Source organism: Topomyia yanbarensis, chromosome 3, assembly GCF_030247195.1.
Source record: "Topomyia yanbarensis strain Yona2022 chromosome 3, ASM3024719v1, whole genome shotgun sequence".
NCBI classification, from domain to species: Eukaryota; Metazoa; Arthropoda; class Insecta; order Diptera; family Culicidae; genus Topomyia; species Topomyia yanbarensis.
The window spans coordinates 392,543,191-392,563,723 of NC_080672.1; the positions used below are offsets into that span (position 1 = coordinate 392,543,191).

The following is a 20,533-nucleotide window of genomic DNA, read 5'->3' on the forward strand; positions in this document are numbered from 1 at the left end:
GTAGCGAGACCCTGCCGCAGCTGCAGGTGCTATCGACCTTCAAACGTAATATACAAACTGATGGCTGTTTATCAATATAGTAAGGTACCCTCACAGCACACACGGTCAGGTAGTAAATGGGCATATTCGTACTGGTCAATGAGCGGACCAAGTAGACACGTGCGGTGTACTTATTCAGTTTGTTTACATTTCAGGCCTTATTGTCATTGTACATATCTGTGAAAATTGGATTACGCGAATTAACTTGTTTTTGTATGCAAGATGATTTCTACTATCTAAAGTCCAGTCACAAACCATTTCCGGTTTAGTAACTATAACTAAATATCTAGTAGGATAATATGACTATTTTCGCCCTGTTTCTACTGTCACCTTGCAGCGCATTTGAAATTTTTGTTCAACGCATTGGTGCAAATGGTAGGTCGAGAATTGGGGTTAGAGATGGACAAACCGATTCAGTTTGACACAAGGACACATTTACACCTTATGCACAAAAATTGGTCTTACCCAAAATATTCTTGCTTGTGAATTTTGCATAGTACCAGGCGTTTGGTTCCGATACCAAATAAAGGTTTCGGTTAAGGGGCCGTACACTAATTACGTAAGGCTTTCTTAGAGCTTTTCAACCTCCCCCTCTCCCTCATATAAGAGTTCGTAAGATTTTGGTGAACTTCCCTTCCCCCTACATAAGATCTTATCATGATTATCGTAAAAAATCGAATTGTTAATTCATCAAATAATAAGATAGCGAAAACGATATGTATAGAATTATTACAAGAAAACTCATGACAAAATTTAACTGTAATCATGTGCAGAATTTCAATTGCATGCCAATCTCGCCCAGTAGAAAGAATAACTGTTGTCAGATATTCAGTAACTCCAATTTGGTCCACATGATCTGCTTTGCTATATTCCACTTTTTCGTTGGAGACGAACCACTGCGAGCAGTATTTAGATCTATGTGCTATACTCCACTTCCTTTGAATCTATTTTCTTGTGATGTAGAATTTAAAAGAGTTTATACCTCTTCTGGCATGAATTTATTCTGAGTTCCAGCTGTGACGCTTATCGTACGCATAGCTCCGAGTTAACCATCTTCGAATTTTCTTGAATTAAAATACAGTTCACACTCTGGAAATATTCGACGTTCAAGATCTTTGACAATCGCATGTTAGAACATTTTCCAGATACCTTGCGGGTTTGAATCGAACGTTTGAAAAGGACAAAGTCGGTCTAACAACACGAAGGGTATCAACACTTCTTAACTTGTAAGGCATATTGTGACTCCAGGGGTGACATTACGCATCTCGAAACGAAAGGTTTATTGTATGCAAGCTTGTATGAAAAAGTCGATTTGAAATGGTTCCATAATGCCGCCCCAGTTCCCGAACAAACAATGTACAACCAAGAGCCAAAAAATTACTCATATTGTTTGATATACAAGGATTATATGGTACAAATGAAAAAAGTTCTCTTTTCTTATTAAAAAAGAATATTTTCCTTATGGATTTAATTTTTTAAACTTGTTTTATGATATTACGTAAGAAAGGACAAACCCTCCCTCCCCCTCAGATAATAATTTGTAAGATATTTTGAAACTCCCCCTCCCCCATATGCCCTTAAGTAATTAGTGTATGGCCCCTAACAATCCTCGTCAGCAAACAGAACTTCCGTTCTTACTATCGAGACATCAATTGATATAAGTCAGATGTTTAGCGTTCACACAAGACGTGAGACTTCTTGGATTTTAGTGCGTAACTAGCGCTAATTTGGTGCTGGTTTAGACTTATCTAACTAGCATTAAGTTGGTGTTAGGTGCTGACGATGAGAATCCGAAAAACTAAAAAAAACATATTTTATGTTAGGTCTTGTGTCCTTATGCTCAAAAAATTTGGTTTTACTCAAAATTTTGCCGGTTGAGAATTTTGCATAGATGCAAAGATATCGGTGCCATTTTATACGCATTACATCAATTGTAGGACAAGTAATTAATGAAATTGTGAGGCATCTTTCCTAACAGTGCCAAAATAGGAAGTTTACCCTATATATTTTGTGAAGTATTCTGTAAAAGCAACTTTTTCAGCATATTTCGATCATGGAGAAGCTTCCAATAAAATAGTTTTCCTAACAACAACTTTTGACATATTTTATAATTTATGCTATTTGCAGTAAAAAATGCAATTTTCTTTTAGAATATGATTGTAAACGCCATTTTAAATCAAAATGCAAGTAACAGAAATTTGAAATGAGAAGTTCTCTCCAACAGAAATTTGAAAGTAGTAGTTCTCGAGATATTTTAAATTTTGTTTTAACAACACAATTCTTTTATTTTATTACGAACTTTTCAGAAGTTATTCGCGTTTCTCCATCAACAACAATATGTTTTTTAAAAGGCCCGTAACATTTTCTATAACTTTTTCTTTGACATCAAGGCGATATTGTATACCATTTGAAAGCTATATGAAAACGACCAAAATATGATCGAACTTTTTAGTTTAGTCATCAGACCATATGGTTGGATAGCATTTTGATTGCTTGCGTGTAGCTTTCTAATGGTTTACAATATCACCTTTATGCAAAAGAGAATGCTACAGAAAATGGCATGGGCATTTTGAAAAACCTATTGTGGTTGATGGAGAAACGCGAATAACTTCTGAAAAGATCGTAATAAAACAAAAGAATTGTGCTGTTAAACCACAACATTTCAGAAAATTTTTGTTATTAGTATTTTGATTTAAAATGGCGTTTAGAATCATGTACGAAAAAAATGTATATTTTGCTGCAAATAGTGTGAATTATAAAAATATGTCAAAAGTTGTTAGGAAAACTTTTTTATTGAAAGCTTCTCCATGATCCAAATATGTATTCTGAAAAAGTTTCTTTTATGTCTTTAAAACGATAAATATCGGATTTTTGACATTTTTGATGAGGTAACGCGAATAATTTTTAAAAAGGGCATAATCAGACGAATTAACTATTTTGGTGGGAAAAATTTCAAATAACTCGAAAACTATCGCATTTTGGAAGATTTTTGTTAAAAGCATTTCAATTTAAAACGATACTTAAAATTACATTCTGTAATAAAGCTACAGTGTTATATGTCATTTTAAAACATGTATAAAGTTGTTAGAAAAACTTTTTTACCGATAAGTTCTCCACCATACAATCCCATTCCAAATATTTCTTTTCTATTTAGGTTTACAAAATATAAAAATTAGAAAAAATGGTTTTTTTTCAATTTAAATTTTTAACAAAACTTTGTTTTTTTCAGTGTATATTTTTTTCGTACCGAAATGTTCATTCCCTGTAACTCGTTCGCAGAAAGTTTTGCTGTATAAAATACAGTAATCGATCGAAATGTTGTTTAAATTGACGTACGTAGAAATGTTTACGCCCTTTTGAAAAATTACCCTTGTATCAAAATATTGCAATTGCCAGAGAAAATCATGGAGATTCATAAACCGAACACAAATTCAAAGTTTCGTTCGAATCGACGATGGTCATATTTTGCAGTCGGCCGTTTTCTCATGGAATCCCTCATCTGTAGAGGCATCACACACTAATCGAGAATTATCAAACAACCACAAAAAACGGTGAAATACGAAAATTTTTGGTCAAAATTGTTAGTCACATTTTAGTCCACCGTATTGGGATCGCAATTTAATTTTTTTTTATTTTGATACATATTCACTCAAATTCGTGTTTCTAAAATAAAAACTTTTTTAACTTTTTTCGATTTTGAACGAAATACCACTTATTTTTTTTTGGTGGGGGGTCCGCCATTTTGGATCGGCCATTTTGAATTTCGTAAAATTGACCTCAGGTTCGTAATCAACGATGTCCACAACGTATAATTCCATGAAATTGTTGACATTCTACTATAATTAATTCATCGGAAGTGTTCTCAGAACTTCAAAACATGATTTTTCAAAACTGCGTATAATCTTATTTGAAAACGGTCCAATATTTTTAAGTCTTTACTTCATTTTAACCTCCCGAAAGAAACCCTTTTTCGTTGGAGGAATGACCTATCAAATCAACAAATTCTTTGTATTAACTATTTTAGTGAAGCCTTAAAATGGGAAAAAGTGCTTTCATATCGATCTCAAAGATTGAGATCGCACCATTACATCAAATTTGAAGTTTTTTACCCGTTCTTAGATTATTCCTCCAAAAGATATAGTTTACTTTAGAGCCTTATTATTAGTTTTGTGTTTCAGATCGATCCTGAAGCAGCAGACTATACGCAGTTTTGGAGTTTCACGCGCACCTAACCTTAGACAGAACATCACCACGGGTGCCATTTTGTTTTTTTCGTCTTGAAAAAATTTGTAAATAAAGGAGAAAAAATAAACTTTATGAATCCTAAAAGTTTTTCCTTCTATGTTTTTTCATGGACCCACAAAACAAATCCATTTTTTTTTTACTTTTTGGTCATTTGAATGAGACTGGTAAACTGCAACGGGCCGTGATTTGTGAGATTGAGTCTACGGTGCCTACAGTCTATGATCGCGATTGCATCGCATTTGCGTATCATCGTGAAGGGCTCGAACGTTTGAATGTTAACGTGTTCGATCGCGTGAGCGTTTGTAAGTTCCGTGGGCTAGCGTGTGTATAAATTCAATTTTATAAGCGTGTGGCCATTTGCATATTCGCCTGTGTTCTTGAATTATCGTGCGAACCTTGAATATGATGATTAATTTCCTGTGAACGTTTCAAATGGTAGAAGCGAATGAGTTCCACCATATCACTATAGAGTTCCCGGTCATGTCGCCATGGAACGTGTTGTAAAGTGTTTATGAGCGTAGGTTCGTACTTGAGACCGAGTTGCTAAGTTCTAAAACGTTCAATCAAACAGCGGGGCGCTTTCTTGTTTGTGAGACCGCGAGCCTAGTCGTACGAGGATCATCGCGAAGGATTCAAGCTAGTATATTTTAACGTGTTTGATAGCAAGGTCGTTGTCGTGTCGTGTGTGTATGTAACTTTGCGTGGATTATTGAACATTCGCGCGGACCTAGACTCATATTTAATTTAGAGTGTATGGCTCAGATGTTATAACTGGAGGAATGGACCTAAAGTGCTAGGACTAGAGGACGTTACTGATTTATGATCGCGTTGGTATAGTCACACTTAAGATCGCGTTTATAAATTGTAGGTATTGAAACTCGATCACAAGGCCGTTATTCTGTTTGCCAGATTACAAGCGTAGTTTAACGTGGCTGTATTATCGCGCACAGATCGAGCGTTTGTATGTTAATGGGTTTGATCACATGGGCGTGCGTGGGTTGTATGTAACTTCGTGTGCATAAATTTGTTTTGTATATTCGTGTAAACGCTTATATAATCGCGTTTAATATTTGTGTGAATCGTCAATTTGAGTTTTCGGTTCAGATTTGGAAGGGAGTGAGTTTCCCTATATCAGTATCCGGCCTTGGCGCCCTGAGACTTCTAGTGCACATGAAATTGTTTTTGTTTTGAGACCAGTACTAAAGCAATGGACCTAGGTTGCTAGGACCAATGATAGAGGCTTCCGTACAGGACCGATTGATATTCGCGTTGGAACGACTTGATCGCGGGTGTAAGTATGCGCAGTTGATCGCGATAGCATGATCACGTGCGTTGCTAGGTTTGTATTATCACGAAAGAACCGAGCGTTTCCATGTTAACATATTTGATCGCGTGGAAGTTTTTATGTCGGGCATGATAGCGTGTTTATTATTTTTGCGGTTTTGAATTCGTTTGTATAACCGTGTAGTCGTTTGAATATTCAAACGTGGGATGTTGAGTGTTTGTGCGAGCCGTAATTCTGTTGTTTAATTTTGAGTGTTAGGTCCAAATGAAGGAAGAGAGTAAGCTCGTCTTTCCTCATCAGAGTCTCTAACAGAGATGATCGGGTACGACTTTTTTTTTTTTTTTTTTTTTTTTCGAGAGTTGTCCTACTGGAGCTGTAGAGCTAGGTTCTCGGAAGGGCTCCCCGTCAGAATCACATACTACAATTTGCAGACGAGACAGGCAATGTCGCCCAATGAAACACTGCATTAGGCCAATTGTAGCGGGCCGTGATTCTGAATGTGATATTCATTGTACGGTTCAGGTATGTGCGGGCGTAGGGACTCGCGATCGCGTGTATCATCGCGAAGGGCTCGAAGATTTGTACGTTAACGTGCTCGATCGCGTGTGCGTTTGTATGTCGCGTGTGCGCTTGCATGTCGCGTGCGCGTTTGTATGTCGCGTGTGCTAACGTGTATGAACTTCGCGTGTATACATTCTATTTCATAACCGTGTGCCTTTCGCATCTTCGCGTGTGTTCTAGAATGATCGCGCGCGGACTGTGAATCTGATACTTCATTTTTGATTTTTGGTGTACGGTTCAGATTTCAAAAGAAGGTGGGTTCTTACATATCATTAGAATTCCCATTCATGTCGCCGTAGAACGCGTGATCTAGTGGATATGAGCTTTATTTTTTTTTTTTGATTGGTCCAACTGAATGTATGGACCTGAATTGCTAGAATGAATGCTAAAGATTTCCGGACGTGACCGATTCATGATCGCGCGCGTTTGCGGGTTCGCGTTTGAGACCGCGTTTGTAACGTCGTAAGTACTAAAACGTTCACACAATTGCCGGAGTGTTATCAAGTTTACGCGATCTCGGGCATAGGTGTGCGTAGATGATCGCGAAGGGCTTAAGCGTTCGTATGTTGACGTGTTTGTTGCGTGTGCTCGCGCATATGTGACTTCGCGTGTATAAATTCGATTTTGAAACCCTGCGGCCATTCATATATTCGCGGACCGTCATTCTGATCTTTAGCTTTCGGTGTACGGATCACATTCTGACAGGGAGAGAGTTACCCCATATCACTAGAGTTTCCGGTCATGTCGCCATGGAACGTTTTGTCTAGTGGATATGGGAGTTATTTTTCAATTTTATTATTTTTTTATTAATTAACAAGGACCTAGATTGTTGGTACCGAGGATAGAGACTTCCGGACGATCCCGATTCATGATGGCACGAGCGCGGGAGTTTGTAGGTTGACGCTTGAGATCGTGTTGCTAAGTTTATCAGTGCTGAGATTTTCACCTTATCACCGGGGTGTAATCACGTTTGCGAGTTCGTGGGCGTAGGTTGCTTGGAAAATCGCGAGGGGCTCTAACGTTTGTGCGCTGACGTGATTTTGTAACGTGTGTTCTTGAATGGTCGCGCGAACCGTGAGTCTGATATTAAATTTTCGGTGCGCGGTTAGAATTCTAGCAGAGAGTGGGATCGTTTATATCGATAGGGTTCCCGGTCATGTCGCCATGAGACGTGTTGTCCAATAGGTATGAGCGTATTTTCCCAATTGGTCCAGCTGAAGGCATGGACCTAGGCTTCTAGTATCAAGGATAGACTTCCGGACGTGATCGATACGTAACCGCGCGCGGGGGCTTTTTTATAGGTTCATACTTGAGACCGCGTTTGAGAATGTGTGAGTGTTAAGACGTTCACTATTACCATCTTTGCTGACCCAGCTGAAGGCGGGTGTAGAATGGCAGTATAGGACTCAAAAAAAAGGAATAAAGGACAATATATGAGAGACACAATAGATTAGGTAGGTACAAGATAGAGCTGAATTTATGATCATCACATGAAAGACATACATTAGTACTGAGAATTGGGCCCTAAACCGACATTGTATATTATTTGACCATGGCAGTGGACAATAAAGGTCGCCAAGTTAAGTACTAAAATTGATCACAATGTAGCTTAACTAAAAAGACAATAATCGTATCCCAAGTTTATGTGATATAATCACTGTAATACTGCTTTGGTGGAAAAGCCCCCGGACCACATCAAGGTACAGTATCATGCCGAGGGAGAGATGATCGGGTACGACTTTTTTAAACCAAAATCCGGATCCGACCCAAATCCGACAGATAGTGGGTTGGGCTCGGGTTTTTGAAGTATAAAGGCACGACCCAGCTTCCTTCGCGGAAACGTCCCAATTTCCACGAGTCTAAAGAATTGATTAAAAGCTCTCTGTGTTTTGTGCACCCACAATCGGGTTTGTGGAGGTTTAGAGTCGTTCCGGAAACTACACTGGAGATTCCGAAATATCTCTACTGGTTCGTATACTATACTATCTGAAGCGAAAGAGATTATATACCCCATTCACAGACTAACATTCTGACGTTGATGTTGTAATATCAAGAACATGTCAGACCAACCTCTGCTATCAGCTTGACCATGCCAAATCATTACGCGGGTGTCGTCGTGAAAACTGTCAAATAGAAGTTGACCTGATGCGGGGCAGGCGGAGATGGAAGGACGAAGAAGACTTCCCGATTTTGTTATTTTGCGAGGAATTCCAAGCAAATATTAATGATTTCCAGTGTCGATGCGGTACAGATTTCTGGCGATGAATTACTGATTTGTGCCGAAAATCATAGAACTCAAACATGACATGATCGGGTGAGATATTTTGGAACATTGAGAATTCAACAATTGAAAGGTTCTAAAAGAATGATCCCTAAGTTATTGCAACACAGTAAATCTGATCTGTTCTAAAAGAATGATCCCTAAGTTATTGCAATACAGTAAATCTCATTTATAGGTTGGATGAAACCAGATTTTTAAGATAATTTCATAAAATATACTAGCACAGGTCAACTATCGCATACGAATAAGCATCATGTCAATACGCTCCTAAAATTGTAGCATGATAGCTAAATGGATACTTTTGCTATAAATTGTTTCTTACGAAATTTAATAAGCTCAAACATTGAACGAACCCAATCTAGCAAAATATGTAGGTGCAGGACAATCTGAAAAATGGTTGTGAGATCAAGCATAACAGAAGGTCAAGTTTCGTAGCGGAATGTTGCATATCCTAAAACATCCTCAACTTCGAATATGCATTACTGCATGTGGCTTCTCGCTCATCTTGTCCACTCTGTTGGGGCGATACGTAAATATATGAATGCTGATAATTCACGTGGCGTAATACTTGAAACGTTACCAGACATACACACGCACAGTACCAACAACCAGCATCATCAGAGAAAACGCTACTAGTATAGCCGATCAGCACGCAGACAGTCAGGCGTAGATGAGCACGAGTCACAACAACGCATACTACGCGCCACCAGGGAGGCCTGGTTCCACCGCCATCATCTCGCAGCCGGCCACCGTGGAAAGTGGCATTTATAAAAACAACAGTTATTTTCACTTTAAATTCACTGGTCGGGAACGACTTTGGCTGGTTGTTGTTTGGCGATGATTTCTTTCAGCTTATGTTTTCTTTTTCGCTTCCCTCGCGTCTTTCTCTCTCTCTCTCTCTCTTGTATGATTGGTATGGTGCGGGTGGCTTGGTCCAAACGGAAACGATTTGGCAGTGATTGAAGATTGCAATATATATGAACTGCAATGAGCTTCATATTTAGCTAAAAAGCCTTATTTGATATGTGAAATAAGTCGGAACGACAAATGGCACGGCGCTCTTTCATACAAAAGTCGGTCAAAACCTCAAAAGTGGCCCGAATTTAATGAAAACTTTACATTGGGGTAATTTTGTGGCGCTGAATTCATATTTGATGCAAATTTTTTATTTTTTTTTTTGCCTCAAAATTTTGGTACTTGGGGTGGTTTGAAAATTTAACATTTACGAATATCAAGTGCATTTTATTTGAAAATTTATCTTCAAAAAAATGAATGAGTTATCAGGAATTGAAAAGAAACACCCGTGAAGATCTTTTAACAGATCATAATTTAGCGCAATCGAGAAGTGACTTTGCTTGCAGTCGATAAGTATCAAGACTCGAAGAGTGCTTTTTCTTTGATTTTTATCAATATTTTTACGCATTTTTAACCGTTGTGTGTCCGACGCGGTACCCGGGTACCTTTTTAAGTTTCAATTAATGAAATTCCTATGTTTTATCCATAGCTGGAAATTGAAACTTTGTGACATCTTAGAACATCACTAAGTCAAGCTTTTGGGTTAATAATATTGTTGATATAGTAAGGGTGGGAGTGAGGAGGGGCTCCTGAATTTTTCTACCACGTAACAGGCCGACGTGGGTATCCGGGTACCCACAAAACTAAAATGCCCATAACTAAGGTAATATCCAACCGATTTCGATACCTTTGGCCGTTGTGGATTCAGGAACTCATCCAATTTTGGACTTGTAAAAATGAATCGGGTTACTTCATTCGGTTCCCAGGAATCCGGGTTTCCGGAAGCAGGTTCCTGTGCAGGGGTACTATTTCCGAACTTCAATGGAATACTAGCAATATGGGTATCAAAATTCTTGGAATTGCATCAGTAGGCTGTATCTCGTGGTTTTGGAACCATTTGGTGATTTGACTCCGGAACGGACATGCCGGAGGAGGTTCCCGTGGGGCCGTAAGTGGTCATTCCATTCCAATTCTATTTTTCAAATTGCCATAGGGTCCCGTAACAATAAAAAATAGACATCCGAGACAATTTGAAGAGTTTTGATACTCATATTGCCAGGACATTATTAAAATTTACAAATCATATCCTAGTACTGGAACATTACTCCGGAAAATCCGGATTACCAAAAACCAGATCCATTATTCCGGTTCTATTGTACAGAATCAAAAAGTGGACGAGTTTCTGAATCCAAAACATCCAGAAGTGTCCAAATCGGTTAAAGGAAGCCATAGTTATGAGCATTTCAATTTGTGGGTACCCGGGTACCCTCGTTGGCCTGATAGAGGTGTTTTTTTGTTGGACACATAACTGTTAAGGGATAAGAAGGAGCATGCTTCTCGCAACTGTCAGTATTCAAATTTGATGATGTGGGAAGTGAATCAATTTTCGATTCACCAAAAGTACGAGAAAGAGTGAAATTGATCTGCACGCATTAATGGTTTGATAAAAAATAGTGGGAACTTACATTCTAGCAAAGTCCACACAATGAAATCCAATTTTGTACTACCATTTATAAAAAAAAATTTTTTACATAGTAGAACCGCAAGAGCGTGCTACATCTAGACTTTTAAATAATCAAATACGATGGACTTATAATCAGATAACAATGGTTTGAACTCATTGGGTACGAGTCAGTTTTGCCAACTCATGTGCAATACCGTCAGAGCAGAGCATTACATCTGATACCTATTCCCTGTCAGATAGTGTAAATATTAGACGATTTCCTACATTACGTATATGCAGATTTGAGCTATTTAAGTATTCCTTCAATTCGGTGCCTTGCAAATTAATATCTGAGCTTCCCCACATTATGTGGCCTTTGCATCACAGCCGATTATAAGTGGAAACCCATTTCTGTCTCATAATGATATAACTCTTTTGAAATCATCAGAAGGTGATGACTCATTATTCGGCAAATATGCTGAACAATAGATGTATTACCTGTTCATGTTAACAACAGTCATAGTGATTGTGACAGCACAAATATCGCGATTTGTGAGGCCTGGTATAAAACATGCGTCAATAGCACTATTCACAAGTATACATGTACGAGGCAATTCACGTGCATTTGTTATGCCACTGAAAGCTAGGAAGACGGGATTAGGTAGCTTTCCAACATAGAAGTTTCGTTTATTGATATACGGTTCTTGAACCGAAGCAATGCAAGCTATTCTTTCATGCATAAGTCAGGATAGATTCATAGTTGATGTACGTTTATGTTGAAGATTAATTTATATTACTCAAACCACACAAGATCACAGCACTACATATTTCATCACCAGCATTTATTGTAAAGCAACTAGAAGATACTACACACGTTGGCTTATAATCGCCAATAGCGAACCCCGAACTGGGTGTTAGGGACTTGACCATTATTTGATTATTATCTACTGTGTTAGAGATTCGCTTAATGCAGCAAGGGTATAATCCGCGACACTCCTTGCGCGATTGGCACATTTTAGTCATGCCAGCTATTCACTCCTCGGCACGGAGAAACACCTCGGCTTGGAGACTCCTGCTTTGAGTCACCTCTTACGATGGGGGAGCAGGAACTCAGTGGATCAATTCTTGACTGAGATACTTCAACTTGCCAGATGCCATACGGCCTCTAGGCTGGTTTTGTCCGGACTGTTATAAACATCCTAGTGGTCTACATCCACATCTGTTTTTGGGTTAATTATTTGCTAAAATACTTCGAGAGATTTCAGACCGCCGGATACCACACGGCATTCCACATTACATAAAAAGTCTATGTTAAGCTAACACGCCTTTGAAAAATATAGCAAACAATAGTGGGCCTAATTTGCTTCCCTGCGGAATGCCAAAAGAGGGGAGAAACATTTAAACCTAGCTTTATAAGCAGCACTCTGTTAGTCAAGTACGATGACAACTACGAGTGTACTGAAAGCTCCTAATCGCAATAGTTTGTTATGCTCAATTTTATTTAAAGCAAATGTGTTGATAACGTTGACCTGTGCTTTGTATTCCATAGCTGACAGATGGGTAAAAGAGAGTTATAGTCAAATAAATCATCGAGGGATATTCATTAGCTTTAGAGTTAAGTGAAGAATACTCTAAAATCGAAATTGTGATAATTTTTCTAAAATATCAATGTTTGCCAATTACTTCACGAAGTTTGGTAACTACTGACAGCGTGCTTCGATTAAGGTTACACCTTATGAAGCATGCACGATTTTTTTTGCTTGTCTGGACGATATTAACAATTTATGTTTAAGCCGCGATTGTGTGCAAAGCTGATCCCCTCAAGAAAGTTGTTCTAAAAACGAAGCGGGTCCGGGTGTAAAGTTTTGTTGAAATATTTGGCGCTAAATGTAAATATTTGACACTAACTCGTCTATCAAACGTTCTCTATAATACGTCTTCAAAAACCTTGTTCGGAAGGTCTTGGCCGTGGGAATGAGATTAATTTTGGTTCATAGTAATCATAAATATGATACAACCACCAAAAACATACAATTAGGTATCGACTCTTCAATTACGACAACTATCCAAAAACAGTATAGGCAATCGAATCACATGTGTTTTTCTTGTTCTAGAATTGTTGAGTGCCGTCAAAATACAAATACTAAGAAAAATAAAATTGTTATCCGTATTTTTGCAATATTCGATTTTTTTAAATACATATTATAAACACACAGGATAAATCTGGTCTTCCAACGCTGAGAGAACATAGTTCACAAGATATAAAGAATAGGAAATGTTTCCTTGATTTATAATACTTCGTGCCATCATAACTATTTTTTTATTTCGATTATAGAGGTTTTAACCTTAAGGTCATTCGCCTCTTCGGGTTAGAAAAATCTCTTATGAAAAATTTCTAACCCTATGTGCGGGGTCGGGACTCGAACCCAGGTGCGCTGCGTACAAGGTAATCGATTTACCAGCTACGCTACGCCCACCCCTCCATCATAACTATTTGTCTATACAGTGCCGACTCGATTTTATCAGCCCTCGATTTTCAGGGCATCAGGCAACTAGCAGTTGGGAAATTGGATTCTGAGATGATTACGACTTTCATTGGTTTAGTTTTCGATAAAAATACACTGAAAAAAATTCACACAAGGAAAAGTTTGTTTCAAATAACTTTTTTTTCCTTGAAAGTGCCCAACTTGAATTTTTGACGGTAGGTAGGGAACATAATTACCTATCTTAAAAATAATTTCATCCAAATCAAAGATAGTTTTTTTTGTAAATCGACTTTAAATTCGTAAAATCGATCTTTTTCAGTATAGGAGTCAATGAAGACTTTTTTCAATATTTTTATATAAAATTTGACTAATTTACTGAAAATCACTCCAACAACATTTTTTGTAGGATTTGTCATTTTTAGACTGCCATATGAAAAAAGTGGTAAAAAAAAGTTTGACCCTTTTTAAAAGAAGTCTAGAGCATTTTTGGAAAAACAAGGAAGCAAAGTGGCTTTTTATGACAAAGTCTTCATGAACAGAAAGTATCGTTAAAATCTGAGACGATTCTGCCAACTCTGAATACGATTTAGCGTGAAATTCGTCAAATAGTAAAGAAGAAATAGCGAAATCTGTGGCAAAAAATAGTGATCCGGCAATTAAGCTGATAAGATTGGCTTTTCTAGGCATCATTCTAAAGGCCGGTTGTTTGGAGTTTAAATGACTCTCAAAATTTATTTTCGATTTTCATACCTTTTATATTTTTTTCCTAAATGTACCATACCTAAAGCTGTATTCGCCAAATTTTTGAGTCAATCGATTGAAAAATATAAGTGATACATTTTATTGAACCGTACAACGTCTTGAAAATCTGTAAGAATTTGAGTAACAAAAAGTTTTTGTTCATTCTAATTTATCTCGTTTTAATAGGTTTTACAATGGTAATTTGACAACACATTTAGTAGAAACGCCTAAATGTGTTGTCAAATTACATTCTATTACCATAGCAAATCATCTCAGGAATCCAATGGTGTATTTCGATTTGAGTAATAATGAGGACCGTAAACCGGGTTGACATTGATCACTTTTCGTAGTAATCATTACATATTTTTAGTCGCAACACATTTTTTTTCAAGTTGAATATTTTTAAACCATGTACTGATGTATGGAGAACAAGATTGGATGGTTTTACCTAAAATTGTCCGCTTACAGCTATTTTTCCAAAAATGATTCCAAGTTGAAGTCCGTTTTCGTATTCCGGGGTGACTTTGATAACCTGCATTTTCACCCACATTAAGTTATCGATGTCAATGTTTTTCATTCAAATGTTTGTTTAAAGTAATTCTGGAAGGTACTCATTGTTAAATTGATGTTAATTGATATTATACAAAGTATTTCAATGTACTGTAAAATTCGAGTAAGCAAAATTCGTATAATTAGTGTCCAACTAGAATAAAAGATTCTGAAAACCTTTAAAACCACCAAAATTGTTTGTTTCAGTGCTTTATCAATATACAAAAAATTTCATCCATTTTAACGCGTTGGAATATTGAACAATAAAAAAATGTTGCGAATTTTAGCTTAAAATAATTTGAAATAATTGCCAACTAGTTTCCCAAAAAATTTTTCTTTTTTTTTTTTTTTTTTCGAGAGTTGTCCTACTGGAGCTGTAGAGCTAGGTTCTCGGAAGGGCTCCCCGTCAGAATCACATACTACAATTTGCAGACGAGACAGGCAATGTCGCCCAATAAAACACTGCAATAGGCCAATTGTAGCGGGCCGTGATTCTGAATGTGATATTCATTGTACGGTTCAGGCATGTGCGGGCGTAGGGAATCGCGTGTATCATCGCGAAGGGCTCGAACATTTGTACGTTAATGTGCTCGATCGCGTGTGCGTTTGTATGTCGCGTGTGCTAACGTGTAACTTCGCGTGCATAAATTCTATTTCATAACCGTGTGCCTTTCGCATATTCGCGTGTGTTCTAGAATAATCGCGCGCGGACCGTGAATCTGATACTTAATTTTTTGTGTACGGTTCAGATTCCAGAAGGAAGTGGGTTCTTCCATATCATTAGAGTTCCCAATCATGTCGTCGTAGAACGCGTGCTCTAGTGGATATGAGCTTTATTTTTTTTTTTTTGATTGGTCCAACTGAATGTATAGACCTAAATTGCTAGAATGAAGGTTAAAGATTTCCGGACGTGACCGATTCATGATCGCGCATTTGCGGGTTGGCGTTTGAGATCGCGTTTGTAACTTCGTAAGTACTAAAACGTTCACACAATTGCCGCAGTGTTATCAAGTTTACGCGATCGCGGGCATAGGTGTGCGTAGATGATCGCGAAGGGCTTAAGCGTTCGTATGTTGACGTGTTTGTCGCGTGTATGTGACTTCGCATGTATAAATTCGATTTTGAAACCCTGCGGCGATTCATATATTCGCGGACCGTCATTCTGATCTTTAGTTTTCGGTGTACGGATCACATTCTGACAGGGAGAGAGTTACCCCATATCACTAGAGTTTCCGGTCATGTCGCCATGGAACGTTTTGTCTAGTGGATATGGTAGTTATTTTTCAATTTTATTATTTTTTTAATAATTAACAAGGACCTAGATTGTTTGTACCGAGGATAGATACTTCCGGACGATCCCGATTCATGATGGCGCGAGCGCGGGAGTTTGTAGGTTGACACTTGAGATCGTGTTGGTAAGTTTATGAGTGCTGAGATTTTCACCTTATCACCGGGGTGTAATCATGTTTGCGAGTTCGTATGTTGCTTGGAAAATCGCGAGGGGCTCTAACGTTTGTGCGCTGACGTGATTTTGTAACGTATGTTCTTGAATGGTTGCGCGAACCGTGAGTCTGATATTAAATTTTCAGTGCGCGGTTTGAATTCTGGCAGAGAGTGGGATCGTTTATATCGATAGGGTTCCCGGTCATGTCGCCATGAGACGTGTTGTCTAATAGGTATGGGCGTATTTTCTTAAATGGTCCAGCTGAAGGCATGGACCTAGGCTTCTAGGATCAAGGATAGACTTTCGGACATGACCGATTCGTAATCGCGTGCACGATGGCATTTTTGTAGGTTCCCGCTGAGACCGCGTTTGAGAATGTGTGAGTGTTAAGACGTTCACTATCACCATCTTTGTTGACCCAGCTGAAGGCGGGTGTAGAATGGCAGTATAGGACTCGAAAAGAAGAAATAAAAGACAATATATGAGAGACGTAATAGATTAGATAGGTACAAGATACAGCTGAAGTTATGATCATCACATGAGACATACATTAGTACTTCAAACACTACTAATACTTGAATAGCCAATCACCACACATAGCACATCCTTTCTCAATTATCTATTTGTTACTGGTTGATTGTTGGTTATGAGCTGGTGAATAGAGGAAAGGTATAGAATAGACAAAAGGCTCATATCAGCCCTCCCGGCCTCCCCGACACACCACTATCGAGGCGTATTGTAATCAACATCTTGAAGCGGGCTTCTTATATAAATCAAATCCTCAGTAGTCATAATGTTTGGTGGAATATTAACATGAGAACTAATTAACCTCTAGTAGTAGAACTTGGTACAAATAAAAACTAAAAAGAGCGAAGGTCCTTATATTTAGATAACTCTATTGAATATATTGTGGCTTGATGATGTTTACAATACCGTCAATCCCATCAACCTGCGAGAGGGAACTAGTTTCCCAAAAAATTGTATTTAAAATGAATAAACTCTTAAAAGTAAATTTGGAACATCCCACTCTAAAGGAAAATAAAAACTCGCTTGTAATGTATTACTCTTGCTCAAATCTGAGATTTATTTGTTTTATAAAAAACAGACATTTTACGAAGCTTCGTGAAAATAAGGTAAAGTCAAATTTTGTACCCAAAAACCGAACAATACAAGTTTTTGTACCCAAAAACCGAACAATATACTCAAAAAGTATAACAAATCAGTATTTTATAAGTTTAGAGTAAAAATCATTTCAAATTAAAATGATTCTGTAGACTATTCTGATTTAATAAGCGATCTACGAAAAAAGTTTCGAGTGATCAAAGTCACCCCGATGATCAAAGTCACCCTGGTTTACGGTATTTAAAAAGTTACCAATGAAATCAATGCAACTATGTTGTTCAATGCGGACTTATTTGCATTCAGAGTTTCATCTCTTTATCGGTAAAAGCGTGTTGAAGGATCTCAACTAGTACAACTGACGTAGCATTTTATAGAGTTTTTAAAAATCATAGTATCACCTTGCACCGTTTTGCGACGAAGGTTGATATTTGTTCATTTCATTCATTGTTAAAATTAGTTTTTCATGGAAACGCATGGCATTTTTTGATTTCATGAAGTTTTATATTTTTATTCACCGGTGGATTTTTTTTTCTGAACGCTGCTTGTAAATTCGGGGTTTGGGCCGATTTCCTTGATACAAATATAAGTATGCCTTAACCGTCTTGCAACTATGGCTCGTGTTCCTACATTTTCACATTTATCTGCAGTACAGAAAAATTCAAATAAATAGAAGCCAACGATGCAAACTAACTGATACTATTATTATATCTTTCCATAAATCCTATCTCTTTGGTAGGTTTTGTCCGTTAGCTTTACAGGTGACTGATGTGTGTTAAACGCGTGAGTGTGTGATGTGTTCTTTTCTACCCGATTTTTGGTTATTGGCCAGTGATGCAACATTTATTTTCAAGTGAAAACTCCCTATTGAATCTCTCAGAAGTAACAATCCAATTCAAAACCTCCCTTAATAATTCACTTTCAAATTGACGAGAGTTTCATGTAGCAAAGTATGCTCAGGATATTTTTTGCACGAAAAACTAAGTCAGTACCCATAAGGAGAGATATTCATATCATCATTGGAATTGAAAATCAATGGAAGAGTATTGAGCGGCTTAGCTGCAGTATGCATCGTATGAGCAACTGTGATTAGAGCAGAGTAGGGCATGATTAGAGATCTTCATCAAAATCAAATAAATCTGTCATCTTTTAATAGCTTTGGCAATAACTATAAATAAATAAACCAATAAAGGAAGAATTTAAGGTATTCTATCAAACACCTTAACTGCCGCTATACGCATACATGTCCCATGTGCTATGGGATTCCCTATACACATGGGACAATTATGCGTAGAGCGACAGTTAAGATATGCTATCTTTTATAAATGCATACGTTCATAAATTAGTATATCAGGATTATCTCTTAAGGAGCTATGAAGGGATGATTTTTTTACGATGGTATTCAGATTGGACTGAAGATCTACAAACAAAACTATAAAATCACATAATTTTTCAGTCAACAGATTTCGATAAATTGGAACTAACCTAGCTAAATCGTTACTAAGGACTACCCTAGGAAATCAAAACGTTTCATATCACTTACAAAGTATCTGTTTTGAAATATTAATAAATTTCATTTTCGCGAAATAAAAAAAACTTTTAGAGCCACCCTAGGCTGTCTAATTTTCATTTTGGCGCCCTAATTTAATCAAAATCGAGTTAAGCGCATCACAATAACCCTTAGGTGATATTTTCAGTTATTTTAAACTACTTTTGATGTTTTGTCCAGTTTTTACATGGAGTGGATCCACTGTGTGTCGGTAGCCGGTTACCCAGAGTTAAAGAAAAACTCAAAAACAAAACAAAATCTTTTTTTAAGTAATCGTGTACTCAAAGAGACTAACTCGCATCGCTTGCTTGGAGTACTAGGTTTAAGCCCTTCGAAACCTTCAACTCCGCGACACCTATGGAAGAGTTGATGAGTCGTCGTCCTTCCGTTAAGTAGGTGAAGCATTAACACCTCCCGTCTACGTTATCCTTTATTTTTTCCCGTGCATGATTGTTGCTGTTGAAGTTTACTAAGTAACTCTAGATAATCAGCAGTCAACCATGAGGAAGTCAGTGTGCAATCCTCCAAAATCATCGTCACAACGCAACGCAATACGGCAAAAGAAATTTATCAATAAATTTCGTAGTTCGATTCCAGAGAGCAATTAAGGGGGCATATGAGTTTTCTGTTCCTGAAAAAATCGATTTCTTAAATATATTGAAATATTGACGTTTTATGACGTATTTTTTAAAACGCCCTTCCTTCTGAAGTTGAAAAATAAAAATAAATTTTGATTTTAACTCTTGTGAACACTTCTAGAAACCATGTACAGTGAAAACCCGTTTTTAGTATCCCCTAATTTAATCAACTTTTCGACCCGATTTCGTCAACTAGTCAGAATTATGAGGCTATGTCTACCGAATAATGTTGAATATTTCAACAGCTTCGGTTCATTAAAAGAAATAAATTAATATTTGTTGTCGGTGCCCCTATTTTGTCAACCAAAAATACACTAGAAGAGCTGATAAAAACGGGTCTTTGGTGTATTCAAAATCGGTACCATGAACAGCTCAAACAATCCATTTACTTTTTTCGTTTAAGAGGTTATTTATTTATCTTGTCTTTCACCCAACCCAACAAGTATTTTTTGATGCAATTAAACATGATTCTTCGAAAAAAAAATTTGTACGAGGGCCCACCATTTTGTTTTGATGGTTCAATGTGCTTTAAGACCCTTTTCGAACTTTTCATTTGCGATGAGCGTGCGTGGTACAAATCCATGGTACCGCACTTTATCTACTTTTTTGTATTTGTAACTTCAAAGAGCCAGAGTGGAAACCAATTCCTGATCATTTATTCCTGACTGGTTAGAAATTTAAAATTATGTGAACCAAACTCCGATACGGAATTATTTTTTTCCTGGAAGTACCAAGAGAATTCGATAGAAAATATAGATGGATAGAATTTTGACAAGCAATTAGCTGTGCTATTCTTTACAAATACTCTACTGACAATGCATTGCTGGGAAACATAAACGATGGATAGGATAATTAGCCTATTTTGAGCCTATTAGGGAGTGTTATGCACTATTTCGTTAATTACTCAGATTTCAATCGATTTAATACCGATAGCTTGATAACAATATATTAGCTTCGTTTCTAAGAATTTCTATAGCAACAAAAATGGATGGAAATAAATGAAATATTGGTGCTTGAGTGCAATGAAAGCTCGTATCAAGTGCAACAAAATTTCCGTCATGCTATTTGAGGTAATGCAAAAGTAGACTCATCGCACTACATTATGTTCCACGTTACACGCAAAACTACCAACACGTGA

At 37.4% G+C, this 20,533-nt stretch overlaps 1 protein-coding gene across 3 annotated transcripts in view; it reads right to left on the reverse strand.

Annotated features, from left to right (window-relative positions):
• Positions 1–20,533, reverse strand: part of LOC131693200 (ribosomal protein S6 kinase alpha-5) — a 111,328-nt gene that overhangs the window by 61,625 nt on the left and 29,170 nt on the right. The gene's annotated exons all lie outside the window — the stretch shown is intronic.